This window comes from Pongo abelii, chromosome 5 (genome assembly GCF_028885655.2).
Source record: "Pongo abelii isolate AG06213 chromosome 5, NHGRI_mPonAbe1-v2.0_pri, whole genome shotgun sequence".
In the NCBI taxonomy this organism is placed as follows: Eukaryota; Metazoa; Chordata; class Mammalia; order Primates; family Hominidae; genus Pongo; species Pongo abelii.
The window spans coordinates 77,598,309-77,625,078 of NC_071990.2; positions in this window are offsets into that span (position 1 = coordinate 77,598,309).

The following is a 26,770-nucleotide window of genomic DNA, read 5'->3' on the forward strand; positions in this document are numbered from 1 at the left end:
AGCTGGAGGCATCACATTACCTGACTTCAAACTATACTACATGTCTACAGTAACCAAAAAAGCATGGTACTGGTACAACATAGAAACATGGACCAATGGAACAGAATAGAGAATCCAGTAATAAAGCTGCACACCTACAACCATCTGATCTTTGACAAAGTCAACAAAAATGAGCAATAGGGAAAGAACTCTCTATTCAATAAATGGTGCTGGGATAACTGGCTAGCCATATGCAGAAGATTGAAACTGACCATTCCCCTTCAAAATATACCAAAATAAACTCAAGATGGATTAAATACTTAAATGTAAGATCTAAAACTATATAAACCCTAGAAGAAAACCTAGGATATACCATTTTGGACAGTGGTCTTGGAAAAGATTTCATGATGAGGTCCCCAAGAGCAATTGCAACAAAAACAAAAATAGAGAAGTTGGACTAATTAAAGAACTTCTGCATCAAAAATGTGTCTATCAGCAGTGTAATCAGACAACCTATAGAATGAGAGAAAATATTTACCTACAGAATGAGAGAAAATATTTGCAAGCTATGCATCTGATAAAGGTCTAATATCCTGAATCTATGAGGAACTTAAACAAACCAAGAAACAAAAAACAACCCCATTCACCAATGGGCAAAGGACATGAAAAGGAATTTCTCGAAAGAAGACATACATGCAGCCAACAGGCATAAAAAAATGCTCATTATCACTGATTACCACATGACTGCAAATCAAAATAATAATAAAATATCATCTCATATCAGTCAGAATGTCTATTATTAAAGAGTCAGAGAATACAGATATTGGTGAGGTTGCAGAGAAAAGGAAATGCTGATACTGTGAATGGAAATTAGTTCAGCCACAGTGAAAAGCAGTTTGGAGATCTCTCAGTGAACTTAAAACAGATCTACCTTTTGACCGAGTAATCTCATTACTGGGTATATACCCAAAGAAATATAAGTATTTCCACCAAAAAGGCACATGCTCTTGTGTGTTTATTGCAGCACTATTCACAATAGCAAAGACATAGAATCAACCTGGATTGTCCATCACTGGTGGACTGGATACAGAAAATGTGGTATACATATAACATGGACTAGCATGCAGCCATAATTAAGTCATTTCCTTTGCAGCAACATGGATGCAACTGGTGGCGATTATCCTAAGTGAATTAATACAGGAACAGAAAACCAAATACTGCTTATTGTCACTTATAAGTGGGAGCTAAACACTGAGTTTACATGAACACAAACAGGAGAATAATAGATACCAGGGCCAACTTGAGGGTGGAGAGTGGGAGGAGGGTAAGTATTGGAAAACTTCCTATCAGGCACAATGCTCACTACCTGGGTGATGAAATCATTTGTACACCAATCCCTAGTGACATGCAGTTTGCTCATGTAGCAAACTTGCACATGTACCCCCTGAAACTAACATAAAAGTTGAAAAAAAATAAAATAAGAAAAATGCATCAGGTGACAATATCCTCTTGATTCTCTCACACAGATACATTTAAAATTTAAATATTTACATTTTAGGGCTAAAATTTGGAAAGGCATTTTACATGACCTTTATAAATACATGCAAGTTTTATGCATATTAAACTAGGTAGCTCCATCTATAATTTTATGATACCCCTTTTTTTTAATTCTTTGAACCACATTTTCTTCCACAATTCTGAGTGATGTGTTTCTGAGCTTCCAGTTTCCTTAGGTTTTACCATAGGGCTCAACAAATCTAGGACATGTCATGGATATCAAGGGACTTGTTATGTTTATAAAGCCTTCCTTTTTCTGTCTCATGATGCCTATTTATTTATTCTTCAAGATTCTACTTACATTCCAACTCACCAAAACCTTTCCTAACATCCTAGGGCAAAATTAACTGATCTTTCTTCAGTGGTTCCACAGTATTTTGTTCACAGCACTCCTATAACTTCACATGTTATTACACTCCATCTTATACTGTGAGATCTTTGTGGGTAATTACTAAGTTTTTCTTCTCTATGGTGGGATGGTACGTAAAATAGTACCAGCCTCATGATATAATTCAATTCATGTTTGTCAGATCAATGGATGATTCTATAAATAATGATTTTGTATGTGGCAAAGACTGCTAATTATTCCTCAACATCATTCTTCCCTCTTCCTTTACCAATAGACATTGCTCCCTGAGTTTCAGCTGGGCATATGGCTGCTTGGTTAGAAACAAATTTTCCCATGTACTCGGGGGAATAATGTGAATACATGTGTATAAAAGGTATGTGAGCAAATGTGATGTGTGCAAATTCTGAGTCACTTTCATGGAAAAAAACATTATGTTCCTTCTGTTTATTGTCATTACCTGAAAACCTGACAAGGCAGCTTTGGCATGCAGACAAGGGCTACACCCTGAGAGATGGAGGAGCAACAAGATAGCAATAATCTGGGCACCTAGAAGACCTCATGAAACAAAGCCCCCTACACACAATCCATATCCTTTTGGTCTGTGATGAGAGAGAAATAAACTTCTATACCATTTGAGATTCCATCTCTGAGATGTCTGTTAGAGAAGCTAAGCCTATATCCAATATCCCCTGTAATCTACCAACTCTGTGCAGGTCAGTTGGTCCCATTGCAGATATATTTAGCAACTTTCAGTTCTGATGGATATTGTCACATCCTCTCTCTAGTTGCAGCAGCTCCATTAGCACACAATGAGCCACAGAACCAGCAACCCAAGCCAATAACAGTGGCAGCACAACTCCAAACAGTAATAGGAGCTCGAAATAACTTTACAGCCAGAGCCAGCAGCTCCACTAGTTCCCAACAGTTGCTTCTGTCAGCAGTTTCACAGGATTTTTCAAGTTTGTTTCTTTGCCACCAGATAGCTAAGTGTTATCTTCTTAGCATCTAAATGGCTGTATCTACTGATGTGTTGTAAATGTTTGACTCTCTAAAGCAAACAAAATAGCTCCAGTTTGTTTACTAATTTCCATGCATAAATACTCCCAGCATGAACAATTTGATGCTATTAATTGCAATGTGAGTTCACTAAATGTGAAGTTAAGAAGAGTTGCACACACATGACTTTTTTGACCTGTTAGGAGCTGCATCCAACACACCACGAACTTGACAGTATCAGTTTTTTGTTGTGATGTAATGAACTACCCCATCTTATCAACTTTAAACAACTGATTATTTGCTTACACTTGTTGGGTGGCATCACTGGGTGGTTCCTATGCTGGTTTTTTTTTTTTTCTGGGATTGCTCATTCATGTGGTGGTAGTCAGTTGAAATCTCAGCAGGGCCTGGATGGACTAAGATGACCTCACTCACATGTCTGGCAATTGGTGCTCACTGTAGGCTGGGATACCTTAAATCTCCACATGAACTCTCATACTGTAGCAGGCTAGTGTGGTGTTTTTTTACTTGGCAACTCCAGGGAAGATTTCTAAGAAGGTAATAGAAACAACTTTAACACCTATTGACACTCTGCTCTGAAGTTCCCTAATATTCAATTTCTTTTCCATCCTATTAGCGAAGGCACAAGGCTATCTGAAATTTAACACAATAAAACATTTTGATGAAACAAGAGAGCAGTTTAATGGTGATATTTCCCTCTTGCATCTATCATCCTATTTGTATTTAAGCAGAGCTATGGCATCTTACACTCAATGGGTTGGCTACTATCTAAAACAAAATGAGAAAACAGAAAATATAAGTGTTGGTGGGGGTGTGGAGAAATTCGAAGTTTTATACACTGGTGGTATGAATATGAAATTGTACAGTCACTGTAGAAAATGGTATAATAGTTCTTCAAAATATTAAAAGTAGAGTTATTATATGATCCAGTGATTCCACTTTGGGGTATATACCCAAAAGAATTGAAAACAGTGTCTCACAGAGATTACTTGTACACCCGTGTTCATAGCAACATTATTTACAATAACAAAAACATACAAGCAAACCATGTCCATCAATGTATGAATGGATAAAAATATGTGGTATGTACGTGCAATTAAATATTATTCAGCCTTAACAAAGAAGGAGATTTTGACATGTGCTACAACATGGCAGATCGTGAGGTCATAATACTAAGTATAACAAGCTAGTCACAAAAGGACAAATACTATATTATTCTACTTAAATGAGATACCTAGAAGTAGGCAAATGCATAAAGGCATAAAGTAGAATGATGTTTGCTAGCAGCTGGAAGGAGGCAATGTGAAGTTGTTATTTAATGGGTACAGTTTTAGTTTTTTAATATGATATGAATTCTGGAGATTAACAATGTGAATGTACTTAATGCAACTGAAGTGTGCACTTAGAAATGGTTAAGATAGCAAATCTTGTATTTATTTTACCACAATAATAAAAAACACAAGCATAAATTATTTGACATTGTTTTAGAGGCAGACTCTGCATCTTCTCCCTTTGAATCTAAGATGAGCTCCTGACTTGCTTGAAACCAACAGAAAGAGGCTGAAGTGTGATGCATAAATTCTGATGCTATGTGGAGAAGACAATATAATTTTGTGTTCCTTGCTGCAACACTTGCTTGTGGAGCACTGAATTGCCATATAAGAAGTCTGATTGCTGTGTGGTCACCATGCTGTGGTGAGAAAGCCCAGAGCACATGAAGAGGTGATGAGTAAATGCTACCAATAGTCCCAGCTGAAAGTCTCAGAAAACAATCAACATCAACTGACTGACACAAAAGTGATGATGCTTCCAGATGATCCCAGCCTCCAGCCATAGAGCCACATGCAGTCCTTTGAGTCTTTCCAGCAGAGGATCCAGACAATATGAGACAAAGACAAGCCATTCTTACAATGCCTGGCCCAAAGCACACAGATTCTGTAAGCTTTATAAAATGTTTTAAGTCTTTGTTCTTATAACAGCTTTTTGGAGATAAAACTCACATACTATAAGTTCATCATTTTGAAGTACGCATTCACATAGTTGTGCAACCATCACCTTTATGTATTTTTAACACTTTATCACCAAAATAGAAAGCCCATAACCATTAGCAGTCACTCCCCATTCTACTCTATTCCAATCCTACTAGTATTCTAGAAATTTTGCATAAATGGAGTTATACAATATGTTGCCTTTGTGTCTAGTTTGCTTCACTTAGAATAAGATTTTCGGAGTTCACCCATGTTGTGGTATGTATCAGTACTTCCTTTCTTTATAAGGCTGAATAGTATTACATAGTATAAATATACCACATTTTGTTTATCCAATCATAGGTTCATGGAAACTTTTGATGTTTTCTACTTTTGAGCTATTAGGAATCATGATGCTATGAACATTCACATACAAGGTTTTACATGGACACAAATTTTTATTTCTTTTGGATATATATTCATGAAGGAAATTTCAGGGTCATATAGTAACTTTTTGTTTAACATTGTGAGGAATTGCCAATATGTTTTCCAAAGTGGTTTTCCCATGTTTTTCAGTCCTACCAGTGTTGTATGTGGGTTCTAATTTGTCGGCATTCTTGTCAGCACTTTTTTCTGTCTTTTATTTTAGTTATCCAAGTGGGTGTAAAGTAACATGCAACTTTAGTCTTTATTTGCATTTTGCTAATGACTAACGATGTTGAGCAACTTTTTATGTATTTGCTAATGATATGTGTGTATTCTTTGGAGGAATATTCGTGTCCTAAAACTCTAACTTTCAAATTAGAAAAAGAAAATATGTAGGATGAATAAGTCAAAAGATTTAATGTGCAACATGAGGATTATAGTTAATAATAGTGTATTGCATTGAGAATTTTTGTTAAATGAGTAGACTGTAGTTGCTCTTAACATGGTGGGGGAGATGGGTAACTTTGTGAAATAATGGATGTGTTAATTTTTTCATTATAGCAATGATTTTATGGTATATATATATATCTTATAACATCATGTTATATACTCCAAATGTACACAGTGAATTTTTCAAACAAACAAATATATTGTCCATTTTTAATTGAGCTATTTGTCTTTTTATGATTGAGTTGTAAAAGTTCTTTAGCTGTTCTAGGTATAAGTCCCCTACGAACATACATGACTTTCAAGTATTTTCTCCCATTGTGTGTGTTGTCTTTTCATTTTCTTGATGGTTCCCTTTGAACCATGCCGAGCAAGATTGATTTTCTCGGTATTTCCTCTTATTATTTGCTAATATACCTACTGCTAGCAGGTCATATAGTTAGATTAGCAAATAGTTAGATTAGAAAAGTAGTTTTTATTCTGAATGCCTTCTTCAGGAGGAGTTACTTTATTTTTTGCCCAAATTGATAAATTTATACTTATTAATACTACATCTAAACTATTAATAGTTGGCATTCATAAATTAAGAGAAATATAAAATACTACATCTGCTTTTCTAGCTTTTGAAAAACTGCAATAATAAGGATTTAGGTTAAATATTGTTCCCCTAATGGATTATAAGCTTGTATATGATTCCATAATAATGTAATGTAAAACATTGTTTTGTAAAACAAGCTTTCAGAAAACACCTTGTATTAAAAGGCCCAGACTGGACAGAAACAAGGAGATGAGTTAGTTACTCCCCTCAATCTTCTTTTTATTTTATTTATTTATTTATTTTATTTTTTATTTTATTGTTATTATACTTTAAGTTTTAGGGTACATGTGCATAACGTGCAGTTTTGTTACATATGTATACATGTGCCATGTTGGTGTGCTGCACCCATTAACTCGTCATTTAGCATTAGGTATATCTCCTAATGCTATCCCTCCCCCCTCCCCCCACCCCACAACCGTCCCCAGTGTGTTCTCATTGTTCTCATTCCTGTGTCCATGTGTTCTCATTGTTCAATTCCCACCTATGAGTGAGAACATGCAGTGTTTGGTTTTTTGTCCCTGCGATAGTTTGCTGAGAATGATGGTTTCCAGCTTCATCCATGTCCCTACAAAGGACATGAACTCATCATTTTTTATGGCTGCATAGTATTCCATGGTGTATATGTGCCACATTTTCTTAATCCAGTCTATCATTGTTGGACATTTGGGTTGGTTCCAAGTCTTTGCTATTGTGAATAGTGCCGCAGTAAACATACGTGTGCATGTGTCTTTATAGCAGCGTGATTTATAGTCATTTGGGTATATACCCAGTAATGGGATGGCTGGATCAAATGGTATTTCTAGTTTTAGATCCCTGAGGTATTGTCACACTGACTTCCACAATGGTTGAACTAGTTTACAGTCCCACCAACAGTGTAAAAGTGTTCCTATTTCTCCACATCCTCTCCAGCACCTGTTGTTTCCTGACTTTTTAATGATAGCCATTCTAACTGGTGTGAGATGCTATGTCATTGTGGTTTTGATTTGCATTTCTCTGATGGCCAGTGATGATGAGCATTTTTTCATGTGTTTTTTTGGCTGCATAAATGCCTTCTTTTGAGAAATGTCTGTTCATATCCTTCGCCCACTTTTTGATGGAGTTGTTTTTTTTTTTTCTTGTAAATTTGTTTGAGTTCATTGTAGATTCTGGATATTAGCCCTTTGTCAGATGAGTTGGTTGCAAACATTTTCTCCCATTCTGTAGGTTGCCTGTTCACTCTGCTGGTAGTTTCTTTTGCTGTGCAGAAGCTCTTTAGTTTAATTAGGTCCAATTTGTCAATTTTGGCTTTTGTTGCCATTGCTTTTGGTGTTTTAGACATGAAGTACTTACCCATGCCTATGTCCTGAATGGCATTGCCTAGGTTTTCTTCTAGGGTTTTTATGGTTTTAGGTCTAACATTTAAGTCTTTAATCCAGCTTGAATTAATTTTTGTATAAGGTGTAAGGAAGGGATCCAGTTTCAGCTTTCTATATATGGCTAGCCAGTTTTCCCAGCACCATTTATTAAACAGGGAATCCTTAAGTGGTGAGTTTTTCATATCATCTTTGCAAAGGAGGTACTTATATTAGGATAGATGCTATTCAAATAAAGAAATCTAGCATTTTATATAAGTTTTTAACTTTCCACAAGAAGTTCCTTTTTAAATGTTTTATATAAAAGGTAAGTACACTCTATATTGCTATATTTTAAATGATAAATAAATGAATATGATTTTCGTTACTACAAATTAATTTGAACTTTCAAAAACTTGAAATGTTATATTTTTGCCAAAAATTCAAATTTCCAGGATTGGAAGCCAGTTACTGTTTCTTATATAATTGTCTAATTTACCTAAAGGCCCACAGCTATGGTTTGAGTATGGTTTGTTTGGCCCCCACCAAGTTTCATGTTAAAATTTGTTCCCCAGTGTTGAAGGTGGGGCCTGGTAGAAGGTGTTTTGAGTCATTTGGGCAAATCTTTCATGAATAGCTTGGTGCCATTCTCTTTGGTAATAAGTTCTCCCTTTTAGTTTCCATGAGAACTTGGTGTTGAAAAGAGCCTGACATCTGCCCACTGCCTCTTGCTTCCTCTCTGGCCATGTGATCTCTACACACAGTCTCCCCTTCACCCGCTGCCATAAGTGGAAGCAGCCTGGGACCCTCACCAAATTCAGATGTGGTGCCATGCTTCTTGTACAGCCTACATAACCATTAGCCAAATAAACCTTTTATATATATATATAGGTACACATATATATAAACTATATATATATATAAAAACCATATATATAAACTATATATATATAAATATATATATAAACTATATATATAAAAATATATATATAAACTATATATATAAAAAAATATATATATAAACTATATATATAAAAATATGTAAACTATATATATAAAAATATATATATAAACTATATATATAAATATATATATATAAACTATATATATATAGTTTGTTTCATATGAAATTTAAGTAGTTTTTTTAATTCTGTGAAGAAAGTCAATGGTATCTTGATGGGGATAGCATTAAATCTATAAATTACTTTGGGCACTATGGCCATTTTCATGATATTGACTCTTCCTATCCATGAGCATGGAATGTTTTTCCATTTGTTTGTGTCCTCTTTTATTTCCTTGAGCAGTGGTTTGTAGTTCTCCTTGAACAGTTCCTTCACATCCCTTGTAAGTTGGATTCCTAGATATTTTATTCTCTTTGTAGCATTTGTGAATCGGAGTTCACTCATGATTTGGCTCTCTGTTTGTCTGTTATTCGTGTATAGGAATGCTTCTGATTTTTGCACATTGATTTTGTATCATGAGACTTTGCTAAAGTTGCTTATCAGCTTAAGGAGATTTTGGGCTGAGAAGATGGGGTTTTCTAAATATACAATCATGTCATCTGCAAACCGAGACAATTTGACTTCCTCTCTTCCTGTTTGAATCCCCTTTATTTATTTCTCTTGCCTGATTGCCCTGGCCAGAACTTCCAACACTATGTTGAATAGGAGTGGTGAGAGAGGACATCCTTGTCTTGTGCCGGTTTTCAAAGGGAATGCTTCCAGCTTTTGCCCATTCAGTATGATATTGGGTGTGGATTTGTCATAAATAGCTCTTATTATTTTGAGATACATTCCGTCAATACCTAGCTTACTGAGAGTTTTTAGCATAAAGGGGTGTTGAATTTTATCAAAGCCCTTTTCTGCATCTATTGAGATAATTACGTGGTTTTTGTCATTGGTTCTGTTTATAAGATGGATTACATTTATTGATTTGCGTATGTTGAACAAGCCTTGCATCCCAGGGATGAAGCCGACTTGATATGGTGGATAAGCTTTTTGATGTGCTGCTGGATTCGATTTGCCAGTATTTTATTGAGGATTTTCACATTGATGTTCATCGGGGATATTGGCCTGAAATTTTCTTTTTGTGTTGTGTCTCTACCAGGTTTTGTTATCAGGATAATGCTGACCTCATAAAATGAGTTAGGGAGGAGTCCCTCTTTTTCTGTTGTTTGGAATAGTTTCAGAAGGAATGGTACCAGGTCCTCTTTGTACCTCTGGTAGAATTCGGCTGTGAATCCATCTGGTCCTGGGCTCTTTTTGGTGGGTAGGCTATTAATTACTGCCTCAATTTCAGAACCTGTTATTGGTCTATTCAGGGATTCGCCTTCTTCCTTGTCTAGTCTTGGGAGGGTGTATGTGTCCAAGAATTTATACATTTCCTCTAGGTTTTCTAGTTTATTTGTGTAGAGGTGTTTATAGTATTTTCTGATGATAGTTTGTGTTTCTGTGGGATCAGTGGTGATATCTCCTTTATCATTTTTGTTGTGTCTATTTGATTCTTCTCTCATTTCTTCTTTATTAGTCTGGCCTAGTGGTCTACCTATTTTAATTTTTTCGAAAAACCAGCTCCTGCATTCATTGATTTTTTGAAGGGTTTTTCGTGTCTCTATCTCCTTCAGTTCTGCTCTAATCTTAGTTCTTTCTTGTCTTCTGCTAGCTTTTGAATTTGTTTGCCCTTGCTTCTCTAGTTCTTTTAATTGTAATGTTAGGTTGTCAATTTTAGATCTTTCCCACTTTCTCCTGTGGGCATTTAGTGCTATAAAGTTCCCTGTAAATACTGCTTTAGCTGTGTCCCAGAGGTTCTGGTACGTTGTGTCTTTGTTCTCATTGGCTTCAAAGAACTTGTGCATTTCTGGCTTAATTTTGTTATTTACCCAGTAGTCATTCAGAGGCAGGTTGTTCAGTTTCCATGTAGTTGTGCAGTTTTGGGTGAGTTTCTTTATCCTGAGTTCTAATTTGATTGCACTGTGGCCTGACAGACTATTTGTTATGATTTCCATTCTTTTGCATTTGCTGAGGAGTGTTTTACTTCCAATAATGTGGTCAATTTGGGAGTAGAACAATGAGAACATATGGTCACAGGGAGTGGAACGTCACACACGGAAGCCTCTCGGGGGTTGGGGGGCTAGGGGAAGGATAGAATTAGGAGAAATACTTATTGTAGATGACGGGTTTATGGGTGCAGAAAACCATCATGGCACGTGTATACCTATGTAATAAACCTGCACGTTCTGCACATGTATCCCAGAACTTAAAGTATAATAAAAAATAATAAAATAAAAATAAAAATAAATAAATTACCCAGCCTCAGATATTCCTTTATAGAAATACAAACAGACTAAGGCACACACATAATTTGTCTTTGTCTTGGCATTAAACTTTTCAAAACCTTTAACTTTTACTGGTAGTTCAGTCTAGCCCAAACAAACAATAAAATAAATATAAAATAAGTTATAATCCTGATAACATTTTGTATTTATTAGCATTTATAATGTAATAATAATAATCATTCAAGCATAGAAGGAGATTTAAAGTATTCCACTTGCTGCAGGAACTGAAGACATTAAAAAAAATCAAATGAAGTTAATTGCTTAAAGATATCAGTAATGAAAGTGGCACTTTTAATTCTAACCATCTATAATATATAGCGACTTTTGACAAGATAAATTAATAATTTACCTAATATCTAACCAAGGCCACAGCATACCTTCAGGTATTTCCCAGCTGCTTACTGATGGATTAGGAGACAGTGTTTCATAACACTTTGTGAGCAACAGTTCCTTAATACTTTTTGTCATGTGTAATGTAATAGCAGTAGTTTCAATCAATAATTCTAACAACCTAATAGAAAATTCTATCCCCCAATAATTCTACTGGGAGTGTATTTCTCTTTACACACATAACAAACCTGACATTAGATTAAAGTTTTATTTGCATAATTTTAATAAACAGGATCAATTCAGTCAGATACGTGTTTAAAATCAACTTTTAAGATAATATTTTTGAATTAATTAAAACAACTATATCATCAAATCAAATAGATGATTTTTTTTTTTTTTTTTTTTTTTGAGACGGAGTCTCACTCTGTTGCCCAGGCGGGAGTGCAGCAGCGCTATCTTGGCTCACTGCAAGCTCCCCCTCCCAGGTTCACGCCATTCTCCTGCCTCAGCCTCCCAAGTAGCTGGGACTACAGGCGTCTGCCACCACGCCCAGCTAATTTTTTGTATTTTTTAGTAGAGATGGGGTTTCACTGTGTTAGCCAGGATGGTCTCGATTTCCTGACCTCGTGATCCTCCCGTCTCAGCCTCCCAAAGTGCTGGGATTACAGGCATGAGCCACTGCGCCCGGCCCAAATAGATGATTTTAAAGTTTGCATAAGAAATTTTTTCTTTAATAGCAAGTACAGGTAACTTACTAAATGGTGTTATAAATTATAAGAAAACAAAACAAAGTTATTAGAAAACCAAACCAAAGATATTAGAAAACCAAACCAAAGATACAGGTTTTCTAAATGCTATCCTACTTGGTGTCAGCAAAAACAGAGTTTTATTTATTGGGCTTTTTATTATATGTTCTAGTGTGTGATGTTGTCTACGTAAATTAGGTGCCACTTACTGCTGAGAATGTGAACAAAGATGGGATATGCAACACAAATATGTCTTCAAGATTATTTTTTTAAAAAACTATAGTCTATAAAAGGGATAAGTAGGGTAATTTGAAATGAAGTGCAATTTTTCACTAGATGATGATGTCTTTGGATCCACTGAGGTGGTCAGGGAAGACTCTGTTTTACTTACAGGAATTTTCATTTTTAAAATTTAAAAGCTCCCTGTCTTTCTTTCTCCCTGTCCCTCTTTCTCTCCTGGCAACAATAGGTCAAGTCTGTTTGGCTGTATCATAATTATTTTCATAAGTTTAACTACCCTGAGGTTGCTTGAGTTTGTTTTATATTCACTCTTTCTTCAGCTGCTGCCCAAATTCTTATCATTGCACAGTGTAAATATACACAAGTTAGGAGTTCAGTAACAATAAATCAAGTACCATATATAAATAAATAGAAACACTATAAGAGTAATAGTCCAGCATATGTAGGAATAAGTAGCAAATGATAGCGGATATTCAGAAAAAAATTTGAATTGCGGATTGTTCTAAATTCATTGCAAGTTAACATCTGAGACACTGAATTTGTAACATAGATGAATGATTACAGAAAGCTTTACTGGGAAATGGATCTTAGATAAAATTTTGCTAGAAAGGGAGATCCCAAAGAGTATGAGATGCAATGGCATGCATAAGAAAGTAGAGGAGGTAAGGACTCTTGGTGTGGTGCATATTGCTAGGGGTGGTTTCTTAGCCAGCCTCAGTGGAATACAGTAGGAAATCTCAGCCACAGATGTATGGTGGAACCATCAGGAGAACTTTTCAGCCCCATGTGTTCTTTGCTGAAAAAACACTAATAAAATCCATGGGAGCTTGTCAGGCAAATTGGCAAGGTATAGCTGCTGACAGAAGTAATTATTCTTGCATTTATCTAAAAAAGCAAGACCAAGTCACCTTCCATATGTGGGGTCCATTGCTTAAAACAATTCTGGTCCTTATGTTCATACCATCAATGGAGAAGCCTGATGTGGCAGAGAGAGATACAACACATGTAATCCTTGAACATGTCAGGATTCAGTTCTGAGTCCTTCCTGCTTGTATGTTATTATGGATGTGATAATCCATACATCTTTTTCTCTTTGCTTCTCACTGTATGTTTAAATTGATTTAATAACCAACCCATTCAAGCATTTTGGTTTGGTCTGTGAACTTTTCAATTCTGTGACCTCTTAAATAGCTTGCTCAGTGCATACTTGGAGGCCACAACTGCAACAACATAATTTCCCACATGATGTAACCTATTTTTAAAACGTTCCACAAGTGGTTTTAATATACAGCTCAGTTTGAGAATGGCTGGGATAAAGAATTTGAAGATCCAAAGGAAAATTACAGATGGTGAAGGACTTCAGATGTGATGTTAAAAAAAGATTTATATTTTGTTGCATAGGAAACCAGGAGTCCTTTAAATACAATAATAAAGACATAAAATTTGTGCATCTTTAAGATTGGATTGACAGTGGTATGCAAGTAGGACTGGATAAGGGAGATGACTAGATGCCTAACAGGAAATTAAAAGTGTTGTAAAAGACCAGTCTAGTGAAATAAACCTAGAATAGGATGATAGAATCTGAATGGAAAGGAAGAGGACATTTTGGTCGTCTTAGATCCATTCACTTCCCAATTAATATTATGAAGGCAGAATTAATGCGGTATAAAAACCAGACAAAAATATCATAAGAAAATAAAACTATAGACCAATATCCCCTATCAACATACATTCAAAACCCTTTAACACAATTCTTAACAAATTATCAGCAAATACAATCTGGAAACATATAAAAAGTCTATACTATGTACAATGGTGGTTTATACTAAAAATGCAAGATTAATTTAACTTTGGAGGTTTTTCTCAATGTTCTACTCCATACTCAATTTTCAGTAGTCCCTGCCCAGCTGATTGGGTCATCAACTGTCCCACTTTGCCTGGGTCTGTCCAGTTTTTTGTTTGTTTGTTTGTTTGTTTGTTTTTGAGATGGAGTTTCACTCTTGTTGCCCAGGCTGGAGTCCAATGGTGCGATCTCGGCTCACTGGAACCTCCGCCTCCCGGGTTCAAGCAATTCTCCTGTCTCAGCATCCCGAGTAGCTGGGATTACAGGCATGCGCAACCACACCCAGCTAATTTTGTATTTTTAGTGGAGATGGGGTTTCTCCATGTTGATCAGGCTGGTCTTGAACTTCCGACCTCAGGTGATCCACCTGCCTCGGCCTCCCAAAGTGCTGGGATTACAGGTGTGAGCCACAGAGCCCGGCCGGGTCTGTTCTAGTTTTAACACTCCTACTTTCCAGAAACCCCTCCCCAGGAGACAGAAAATTTTGGCTTTTTGGTGATGGGGCAAAAAATTGATGGAAATGTACAAAACTCATGCTGTATTTCCCAAAATAGTGGCTGAAAGCACCCATGTTTTTAATTTCAAGTGGATACTAGATAATACACCTTCTGTAGTTATTCATTGTGTTTTGCCCTTTCCACTAATGTTGGCAACCATGATTTGCAGTTTATGACAATATATCTTATGTGATTCATCACACTGATTGATGTGACTTAAATGTGCAATTTAATAATTATGACCTCTAGCAGTTCATCTTTGATTTTGCCCAGGGATTGACTGTTATGCTTAGTGCTACTTTAGCTTTTAACACTGTGAATATTGTGACCATGTTTTCTAAGTGTTAAAGTTATGAAGCAATTGCAATATCAAAACAAGCATGCAGAAGACATCACTGAAAAAGTAGGATAAATTACTGGGCAATTTGAATAACAAATGAAACGACACACACGACTGGAATAACGAGGTAAATAATCAAAACAGAGCATAATGTACAATACATAAAAAAGAATTTGGGCTTAAACACAAGGGAGAAGAGGATATGAAAGCACACAGGAAGATGGAAGCTTTCAAGTCCAATATGCAATAGGCAAATACTTCAAGCCAGGAAAAAGTTTTTAGCCTCCCCAAAAGAAACCAATGCTCAGATAAAAATAAGGGTGACTGAATTTGTTTGGGGATACTACATAATCAAACATACATTAAAGTACTGTTCCTTTGATTGCTCTATGAAACTCAATAAATATACATTTTCTTATTCAAAACTGGCAATTAAAACGTTCTGTGGAAGTACAGAAGAGAAAATTTTAGTATCAGATGTGGTGCTCCCTTCAGTATGGAGATTCCTTAAAATCTTAATGACAATCATGCTTTCCAGAGTATATAAAGTGATTTTTAAAAACTTTTATTTTAATAAGTTCAGGGTTACATATGCAGGTTTGTTATTACATATGTAACGTGTGCCATGGGGATTTTTTTAGAGATTATTTCATCTCCAGGTACTAAGCCTAGTACCCATTAGTGATTTTTCCTAATCCTCTTCCTCCTTCCACCATCTACCCTCCAAAATGCCCCAGTGTTTGTTGTTCTCCTCTATGTGTCCATGTGTTCTCATCATTTAGTACCCACTTATAACTGAGAACATGCAGTATTTGGTTTTCTGTTACTGCATTAGTTTTTTTGAATCATGGCAACAAGAAGAATATTCGTTTCAAACAATTAGAAGGAACATTTATTTGAATGATAGAGTCTCAAATCACCTTTTTGATTTCTATAAAGGTTTAAGTGAAATGTAAGAAAATATAAAACTAAAGATTAAGGATATTTTTGTCCAAATACACAGTATACTTTTCTTCTCTATCCGCATATTTGGCAAATAGTAAAAATGTAAATTTTGGCAAATGTAATTAAGTCTATAAACTTCTTCATCAAGGAAACCTGAAAGGTCTTATCTACTAAACGTCCTATACACCTTGTACACAACACTCCAAAAGGGAGTATGACTTGTTTACCTGTGATTTTGAGGTTTTCATAAAATTTTTTGTTTAGTTTTTAGTTTCCTCAAAATGCACAGGAGCACTTAATGAGATTTTTTAACTTTATTAAAATGGAAAGAGATAGTCTCCTTAGATATATGTTTACAAAATGCTTATTATTTTCTGCCATAGAAAATATGTCAAAATATTGTTCTGCCATAAAATGGCATTTTTAAACTGTGGGACAAGAATAGTGTCTTCCAATTTAAAAATTAATGGATATAAGAATTAAGTAAATGATTACAGAAAAATAGAAATTTACATTTTGTTTCTCCAAATGGATGATTTTAAGGAGACCATTACTTGCCAAGAAAAGGATGAACTGACTATGCTTGTGTTGTTTAATGTTATGTTTAGGTTGTAATAGAAACTCACAAACACACACACACAAAGACAACATTTTTGGAGATAAGATTGCTTCAGAACTCAAAAACATGTCACCAGATAAGAGCAGCCAAATTAAGCACAACTTTCACACTTCTTTACTAAAACCATGACTTTTTTAGAATGCAACTTTTACATTTTTGAATTAACTTTGTGTTTTAAAACCATTTCCCTGAGAAAGAAAGGTTTAACTAATGATAATATTCAATGTGTTTCAGAGTATTTAAAAACTATTGAAAATTTTTGGCATGGGCCACTTATATGATGAATTTATAGATCCAAAGGACCTAATTGACAAATAGCTGGTCTACCAAAACAATCTTGTAGATGCAAAGTGGGTGACCATTTCTGGAGAGCTGGAAACTAATGCCTATATGTCTAAAAGTTAATGAAAATTTTTAGTGTCCAACATTCAAATGCTTTTGTTGAGAGGACATTTTGTTTAATGTCATCATATTGGACTTCATATCAGAAGAGTGTATGATGTACACTTGATCAAAACAGAGCTGCAAGTCAGAATAAAGTTTATTATTATTTCAACTTTGCCACTATATAAAAGAAAAGAAAGATGTTTTTAAAGGCTGCAGGCTGTTTGGGAAAGTATTATTAGAAAAGGAAACATAAGTAAAATTATCTTATTGTACTACATGATAAAAGAAATGTATCACTGCTATTTTTATTAAAGAAACACAATATTTGTGTAATTTATACTCTTTTTAAACACACTTATATATTATAATTTAATTTCTTACTTTATTGAAATGGAAGGGAATAGTTCCCTTAGACGTGTGCCTACAAAATTGCTATTACAAAATAACATAGTCTGCAAAATTTAAATATCCCATAGTTTCACAAGTTTAAATGAATTGCTGTATCATATGACATAAGCATCATAAAAATATTATATTTTTCTCATACCTAAATGTTCTGTTCTTTTAGAATTATTCTATTAGTTTTACTATTAATTACTAATTGTCACTGTAGGATAGTTCTATAATGGTTTTGATTAATCAATAGTATTTAGGTATCAGAAAAGGAAAAAATATGGAGCAATACATAATTTCAAATAAATACCTGTTTGTCATATTCTTATGTTAAAATATATAATAATCGACTACACATTATATTATTATATATATTTTTGTTGTTGTTCTGGTATGGCATTGTTATGGGTTGACTCTGTAATTTGGTTATCCTACACATGTGCCACAAAGGGAGTCTTGCTTCATGGTCTTACCCTTCTCCCAGCAGTGGACTACTCTAGCTTGTTACTTGGTGCTAGGCTTTTGAAGGAGGCAGAAAATTTCTATGTGGTTTAGATCCAGCCTCAGACTTAGAGCACTATGTCCTGGTTCTAGTTTTGTGTGTTGTTTTTTCCCTTAGCTTTTCTGCAACTCTATCCATTGCTGCAAATCATGCCTATAATCTGCAGTTGGCTCATCTTTGGCAAGAAAGTTTTCCTGCTTTTCAGCTAGAGATACAGATGCTTGTTTGGCACTGGGACAGGATCCTAGACACATAATGATTTTCCACAAGAGGATTAGATTGTGATATGTAATAAATGTGAGCCACTGGGATTTGGGTGTTGCTTATTACAGAAAATAACTTGTGTTATCTAACTTTACTTTTATTTTTTTAAATCCACAGTCAATTTTTTTATCTTTGGTCTTGTTGCTCTAACACTAAGACTTTCAGGAGTGTATTTTATTAGGGTTGTTTTTCTGTTAGATGATTTTTGCATCAAGAGCAATCTTTCTGTTATTTTGACCTCTAGGTTTTGTTTGTATCCAGATGTATTTCTGTACAAAACTTGTCTCCAAGGAAGACTCCAATCTTCTAAACTCTGGATTTATATGATTTCTCAATATGCTACATCAACCTCATTTTGCTAATAATGATACAGGAGGGGGGCAGGGAAGTTCTGGGTAGAGAAGGATGGGGTCCCTGGTGAGGGCTCCACCCTCAGGCCTGTGCCCATGGACCTAAGTATGGACAAGCACCCCTGTTTTTGCACCCAAATGTTGCATTTTCCAAGACCACTGTGACCCAACACGTGCTCCATCCTGTGCTTATAAAAATCCCGAGACCCTGGCAGGCACACACAGAAGCAGCTGGACGTTGAGAGGAGCAGAGGAGCAGAAGAGCACACTGACAGACACCAGCAAACGCTCGTAGGCCATCGAGGGCAGGATGAGGATGACTTGGAATTTGGCAGGGGATGATCAGAGGAGAGTCTGGCCGCTGGGCAGCCGACTCCACATTCCCACTTAATCCGCCTTCTTTTCTCCCCATCCATGTTGCTGAGAGCTACCTCCACTCAATAGAATCTTGCACCCATCCTCAAAGCCTATGTGTGATCCAATTTTTCCGGTACATGAAGGCAAGAACCCAGGATACAGAAAGCCCTCTGTCCTTGTTGAGCTAATTAGCAAAAGCCACCTGCAGATGGCAAAACTGAAAGTGCACACTGTAACACATGCCCACTGGGGCCTCAGGAGCTATAAACACTCAAGCCTAGATACTACCATGGGATAGGAGCCCAAAATGCTTTTCACAACCTCCCTGACTGCATGCCCCCCCGCTTGGGGTTTGAGCAGAGGGGCACCAAAGAAGCCAGTCACACCCCTGTTGCAGTCCCTATGAAGGGGATAAGGGAACTTTTCTTGTTTCAACTGAGAGCTTGTCCGGAATCCCCGAAGGTGAGTGCAAATGTGAAACTGTCGGATCTGCCTCTTTTCCAAAACCCGGCCACCTCTCTTTCCTGTGGGTAAAAAGCTCTGTTTCCCTTCATGGAGTTTTAACTGCCCTAACTGGGCTGGTCAAAATCCCCAGACTTCGTATTTTTTTCTCTCTTTCACTGTTTAGGGAAATGGCTCTTATATCTTTCTTTATAATGTTAAGAGTTTTGCTACAGGCTGCCAAAGGTGCAAATTAGACCAACGGTCCCTAGAGGTACCATCTCTACCTCCACACGGACTGTGGCAGGCATGTGCTGCTCAGGGCACCTCCCTTCCCCTCTCCTCTCCCAGCTTGAGCATGTGGGCACATTCACTGCATGCAAAGTCCAACAGCCACGAGGTGGGGGCAGGAGAAAACCACAGCTGGCAGTCAGGACCCCACAGGGCCGATGAGCGGGTGCTTCTCGCCCACTGGGCCAATGGAACTTTTCTCACCTGGCCAAGAAATTCAAGCCAGTCCAAACCTGGGGACGGATAGAAGGATTAAAGAGACTCATTTGCACTGAGCAAGGGGTTCTTCCCCCAGGGCCTCCCCATTTTTCTCCATAAGCTGTTTTTATCTTTTTTCCTTTTCTAGAGGGCTCCCCTTCCCAGCACTCTGTTTCTGATAGAGAAGTTAATGCAGGAATGGCCCCACTGGCTGATAACAGAAAATTTGGTAGGGGTCATTTGAGACACTCCAGACAGATACAAACAACTTCTGAAATACCTTTTCAGTCCCAAACTAGATTCCAACTTTCAGGCTGAGGCCCTAGAAAGGAAAGCTAGGTCTGATGGATCTAAAGCTAGGCAACAGGCAGAATGTAAATGGGCAGGACCAATTCCTGCTGACTGAAATCCCCACCCTATGGAAGGAGGCCATGCTCCACGGCATTGACAGGCCTAGGGAACTCAAAGGTTGTCGACAGCAGGGGAAAATGGAGGTGTAGGTGAGGGTGGTTAATTCCCATTCTCTAGGTTTTCCCTGCTTCATGGGTACACACTGCGTTGTACCTATGGCTGGCACCTGCCAATACCCCTGGGACTCAGGGATAAAAATGTGGGAGGGAAAGGAGGGCACTCACTTTCTCTATCTGTCACACCCTGAGTTTTCACTGAAAGAAAGAAGGGAAATGGGGGATGCCTCTATTCCCTGTCTTTCAGAATGGGCAACCAGCTCACTTCACTACCCCCAGCTTGTACTCCTCTGGAGTGTATCCTGAAACATTGGGTCTGCTTTGACCCTCAGAATCTGGAGGAAAAATGCCTCACAGCCCTCTGTACAAAGGTGTGACCAAATTATAAAGGACTGGTTTAGCCCCAGGAAGGAGCCATTCATTTCAATACCATCCAGTAGTTGGAACTCTTCCGTAGATCTAAGCACAGATGGTCTGAGGCCCCATATGTTCAGGCTTTCTATACCTCACAAGGCAATTCAGACCTTTGCCAAGAGTGTAGAATTGATCCAGCCCTCCTGTTTGCTGTGTCAGGGAATGCTGCAAGGGGCAAGCCCAGAGAATTAAAGATATGAATCCAAGAGGCATTCCCAGCGGAGAAGCCAGCCCCATCAAGCCTTGCTCCTCCAGGTCCACCCTGACTTCCCTATCCAGTTTCAGCCTCTCACTTAACCACTGCTAGAAATCCTCATCCTAAACAAGTCCCAGTCTTACTCTTGTCCCTCCAGCAGATGTCCAGTGAATTTGGGCTCAGTAAGGTCTAGGTCCCCTTCTCCCTACAAGACTTAAAAGCAAATTAAAGGAGATCTTGGCAAGCTTTCAGATGACCCTGAAAAATACATAGAGGCTTTCCAGAATTTCACCCAAATATTTGAACTCTCCCCTAGAGTCGTTATGTTACTTTTGGATCAGACCCTGATGGACAATGAGAAGCAGGCCACTCTGCAAGCAGCAGAGAGATTTGGGGATGAGCTTTGCATCATATATAGCACCAGAGAAGGGGTCAAATATTATCCAACTAGAAGAGAAGAAGTACTGTAAATGACTCTAAATGGGATCACAATGACAGGACGGAAGACTGGAAGAGGAGACACTTTCAAATGTGCATAATTGAAGGCTTATGTAGAACTAGGACCACGACTCTCAATTATACTAAGTTGTCCATAACTGACCAGTGGTTTAATAAAAATCCCACTGTATTCCTGGAAAGGCTAAGAGAGGCCTTGGTAAAGCACCCCTCTTTATCTCCTGATTCGGTCGAGGGACAGCTAATCCTAAAGAATAAATTTATTACTCAGGCAGCTCCTGATATCAGGAGGAAGTTGCAGAAACGGGCCTCGGGACCAGATAGTACATTAGGGGACCTCCTGAAAGTGGCTACCTTGGTCTTTTACAATGGAGAAAGGGAGACACAAGAAAGAGGCAGAAGCTTTAATAATCACCGTGCAAGCCCACCAACCCCAGAAGCCTCATGGTACACCTGTTAACTGCTAAAGATATGGCAAGAACAGTTATCTCTCTTCTAAAGTTTAACTGCTCACACACAAAGTTTAATTTCTTTCACCAGGGTGAAACAGCTCAGGGTACAATGTTGTTGTTAATATATTTCACTTCTTATCTCTGTAATCCTTGGCACTAGATTCTTTCCTGGTATAATAAACATGTTTAACCCATGCATACTAAACCTCATAAAATTTGTTTCTTTTCTCTCACTTACACGTCATCAAACTCCAGACAGGCAACTGGTGCCTCAGACGATGGCTGTCCTTTGCCAGGAACCTTTAGATAGACCTCTGGGAGGAATCTCACTGCCATTTTCCCCAAAACAAGACCCCCCTGTCAGCAGGAAATAGCTAAGACTGGTTGTCATCCATATTCTAACAGCAGTTAGATATGTCTCTTCAGAGGAGAGAAATGATACAGGAGAGGGGCAGGGAAGTGCTGGATAGAGAAGGGCAGGGTCCCTGGCAAGGGCTCCACTCTTGGACATGTGCCCACAGACCTAAGTGAGGACAGACACTCCTGTTTTTTGTGCCCAAATGTTGCATTTTTCAAGACCACTCTGGCCCACCAGGGATCCCCCCACCCCTCATTCTGTGCTTATAAAAATCCTGAGACCCTAGTGGGCACACACACAAGTGGGTAGATGTCAAAAGGAGCAGAGGAGCAGAAGGGCAGATGCCAGCAGACACTGGCGGTCCATCATCCATCGACAGTGGGAAAATGTGGAAGTCAGCTGGGGGATGGTTGGTGGAGAGTTCGGCTGCTGGGCAGCTGACCCCAAGGGAGGACCATCTTCCCACTTCTTCCCCCTTCCTGCCTCCCCATCCACCTCACTGAGAGGTACCTCCACTCCATAGAACCTGCACCCATCTTCCAAGCCCACATGTGATCTGATTTTTCCAGTACACTAGGGCACAGAAAGCCCTCTGTCCTTGTGATAAGGCAGAACATCCAATTGAGCTGATTAACACAAGCTGCCTGCTGAAGGCAAAACTGAAAGAGCACACTGTAACCACATGCCGACTGGGGCTTCGGGAGCTGTAAACACAACCCTAGACGCTGCCTTGGGGCCAGAACCCAAAACATTCTCCACAACATGCCCGACCGCATGCTGCCGCTAGGGGTTTGAGCAGAGGGGCACTGAAGAAGCGAGTCATACCCCTGTTGCACACCCTTCCAGGGGAAAAAAAGAACTTTTCCCATCTCAATAAAACTAGTACATACAATTCTCATACCTATATCTCATCCCACTTCCACCTTTAACGTCTCTCATTCTAATACTTAGTTGCTCTTTGAACTCCATCATGAAGTCTTATTCAAGTAAACCATCAAGTTTATCATATCCTCCACTGTTTGATTTTCATTTCACAACACAGGATGACTTGGGTATTTATCTAAAATGCAGATTCATGGTCTTTGCCCCAGTAAATTTTTATCCGAGAGATTTTGAGTAGGGGTTATGATCTATATTTTTAAAAACCTCCCCAGGTGAGACAGAAACATATTCGAAGACAGTGTTTAGTTTCCCCCTCCACTCCGCCCAGTTAATTTTCTTGTTTTTGGAGATCCAGCCTTGAATGAATTCCCCAAGAGTGGGACCAACCCAGACGTTTAGGATTGTCTCCTAAATGCACAGGGTTTGCCTGCATCAATTACAAAGCAGCCTAGACTTCTTGACATATGTTTATATGTCCCACCATAACATTTTGGATCAACAGTGTTCAAAATATATCCTATTTCAGACCCTTGATGTCTATCCTTTTGCTTTTCTCTTGTGAAGTCCTGCTGGTAGGACATAAAGTCTAGGGCATCCTCATCACCTGCCTGACCCTAGTGGCCTGTTCCTGTCTTGGTTCCATGTTGCTACATCCTGCCCAGAATTAAGAGATTTTCCTAAGCTAATAGACCAAATGAGATATGTCTCAATAAGACTGTGTGCGAGAACTCCAATTCCTCCAAAAGAGAATTTTCAATTAGTTCATGTTGTACCATGTTGGAAAGTCAGTTACATTACAAAATTCCCTAGCTCTTCAAAGCCAATTTGAATGATTCTTGTATACTTAGTTTTAAGATTCTTTCTAGAATAATTTCCCAAATTGATGAGTTTATCATTGGATCTCCCAACAATGTTAGATTACTAATTAATTCCCTTGTGCCTCCTAAGTCATTTTGAAGATCTAGTTTTTTTCAGGTGTCGCCTCTTCTTTTTATTCTTTTAAGTCATTTCTAGGACTCAGATGTTTTCCTCAAGAAGATTCATTGTTTTAGTAAAGTTCAGTTTGAATCCTTTTTACTACATTTTTATTTAATCCCCAACTATGTTGTTTTTCTTCTTGAGATATTTTATTTGCTGTCAGTAGGCATTCTAAGCAGAGGTTTAGTTGATAATTAGCCATTTCTTTAGTGACACATCTCACTTGACAAAGAAGGTTAAAAAAGATGATTTTCTTTGATTGTGCTTTTTAGTTGTAATGATATATTCCATTATTTACTATTTAAACTGATATGCCTTAGCTCAGCACTAGGTTTTGTATCATCAAACTAAAAAAAACAAATTTAATAGTTTTTTCTCCTCTTTGAACCAAAACTTAAGAAGTTTGTGGAAATGTGAAAAGCTAGAATAACAAATATGCAATTAAGCGCAATCCTCTGAGAAACAGAAAATAGCAATAATTCTTTAGATTATAAGATTTGGGGTTCAATCTTCCATAAAACAAAGGTATTATTTAGATTTATTTTTGTTTCCTTACAACTAAGCTTAACACAGGCTTTTATAGAAATTTTAAAATATTTATATAAAAGGACAAGGGACTATTAAGAAGGAAGATAAATATTTCATGTAGAACTACTACATCAGCTTTCTTGAAATAATTAACTGGTAAGTTCAATTTACCCTCAAATCAATTAAGATTCAATAACAGTTTCAACCTTTTCCCCTTTTGGTTGAAGTTTGACCAAATTGATTTTGTTATTTTGACAGACTGTGGTCATAATCAAACCACTTGAACTTCTTTGTGGCATCATAAAGGCGTTCTTTCAGAATATTAAGAAAAGCATCCGTAACATTATTATACTTTTTGTCCACACATTATTTGACACGCTATCTTTTTCACATGAATATGTAAAATGATGTAATCCTAATTAGGTTTATCATACAAATTTGTAATAGTGAAAAGGAATGACAAATTGAGGCCTCTCTAAAGTTATTTATGAATTGCAAATTTGAGGATTATATTTGAGAAACAGTTCTTTATGATCATTACAGCCCAGCTACTCCAGATTTTTCATGGAAGTTATTTTAACAATAAAAAAAGACTGATATAATTTAAGATCTCAGTGAGGTGAAGCATGGGTGGATCAGTAACAACAGACATTATATAGATTATATACCAAGTTGAAATTGAAGGTTCATGAAGTATAGTTTCATCTTTTTCATTGATCATCCTAGCAAATACATATGCATTTACCCCTGTTAATTAATGCACATACTCTCAACCACTTCTATTATTAATATTTAATACATGTGTGGGCCATATGCCTTCCCTTCCTACCTCTAACACTACCATACATTGCAGGTTGCCTTTTTTACATGTATGTGGCTATCCAGTCACACATCCAAAATCTTTTTACTCACCCTCCCTGAACAACTGGCAGCTCAAAACATCCTCAAGAAATGTGACTTGGGAGAGAGAATGCAGACTTTGTTTACAGGTTAGCAAGTTTGTTTAAACAGATATTTCTGAAGTTCAAGCTGGGATGTGAACTTTAGATGGATCCTGATGGATATATCTTAGTGATTCCAGGGACTCCTTCACCTTGGGGTGGAATGCAATTAGAGTGAAACTAAGTGGGACTCTAATGCACGGGGCCTAGATTAGGGTCGTCAAATGCCTGATATAGTGGATATTTATATCTGCCTAACATATTGCAGTATGTGGAGCAACACAAGGTGGCCACTTTAAGTAAAAGAAAGAATACTAGCCGGGCGCGGTGGCTCACACCTGTAATCTCAGCACTTTGGGAGGCCGAGGTGGGTGGATCATGAGGTCAGGAGATTGGAGACCATCGTGGCTAGCACGGTGAAACCCCGTCTCTACTGAAAATACAAAAAATTAGACGGGCGTGGTGGCGGGTGCCTGTAATCCCAGCTACTTGAGAGGCTGAGGCAGGAGAATGGCGTGAACCTGGGAGGCGGAGCTTGCAGTGAGCGGAGATCGCGCCACTGCACTCCATCCAACCTGCGCGACAGAGCGAGACTCCGTGTCAAAACAAACAAACAAACAAACAAACAAAGAATGCTTCCTATATGAATGGCTCTGTTGATTGAATGGCTCTGAGAATTGTTATTTTTAGAGAGTTTTTAACCATAATCTTGAAAAGCCTGCTAACTCTCCCCTTCTTTGGCAATCTGGAAAACCCGCTGCTTAAAATCATATTGTCCAGACTTAGCATATTAGACATTAAGGAAAAGTCCTAAAATAGAAGATGGTTCCCAGCTGATAAAGAATGATCTTTGGCTGTCCTGACAGTGCATTCAAAAGCTTCATATCTTTTAATAAAGAGTTCTATTGAAACTCTTTTTTGGAATACACTCTTGTTTGGAGACTTAAACCAAAAAACAAAGGTGCACAAATTTTGTTCCATAGTCTACCAGCAATTTTTCCAAAATTTTAATTTTAATTTTTTAAGTAGTCTAGTGGCATAAACCTGTCATTTAGCTTTTTAATATTAATGCAGGCATATAGAACCAAACAGAACTTACAGTCCAATCTTGGCTCAATTTACCAGTTTTGACATTTGGGACAGAGACTTAATCCCTTTATCTGAAAATAAGAAATAAAGTACCTAGTTCTCATGGTTGTTCATAAAATTAAATGAAAAAAATGTATATTTTCTTTCTGCTATAAAATAAGCACTCAATAAATGGCAGTATTATCACCACCTCCATGGTTTCTAGCACTGGTAAAGGATTAGGGCATTGCCATTGGACCATTAATTGATATAATTATCTTG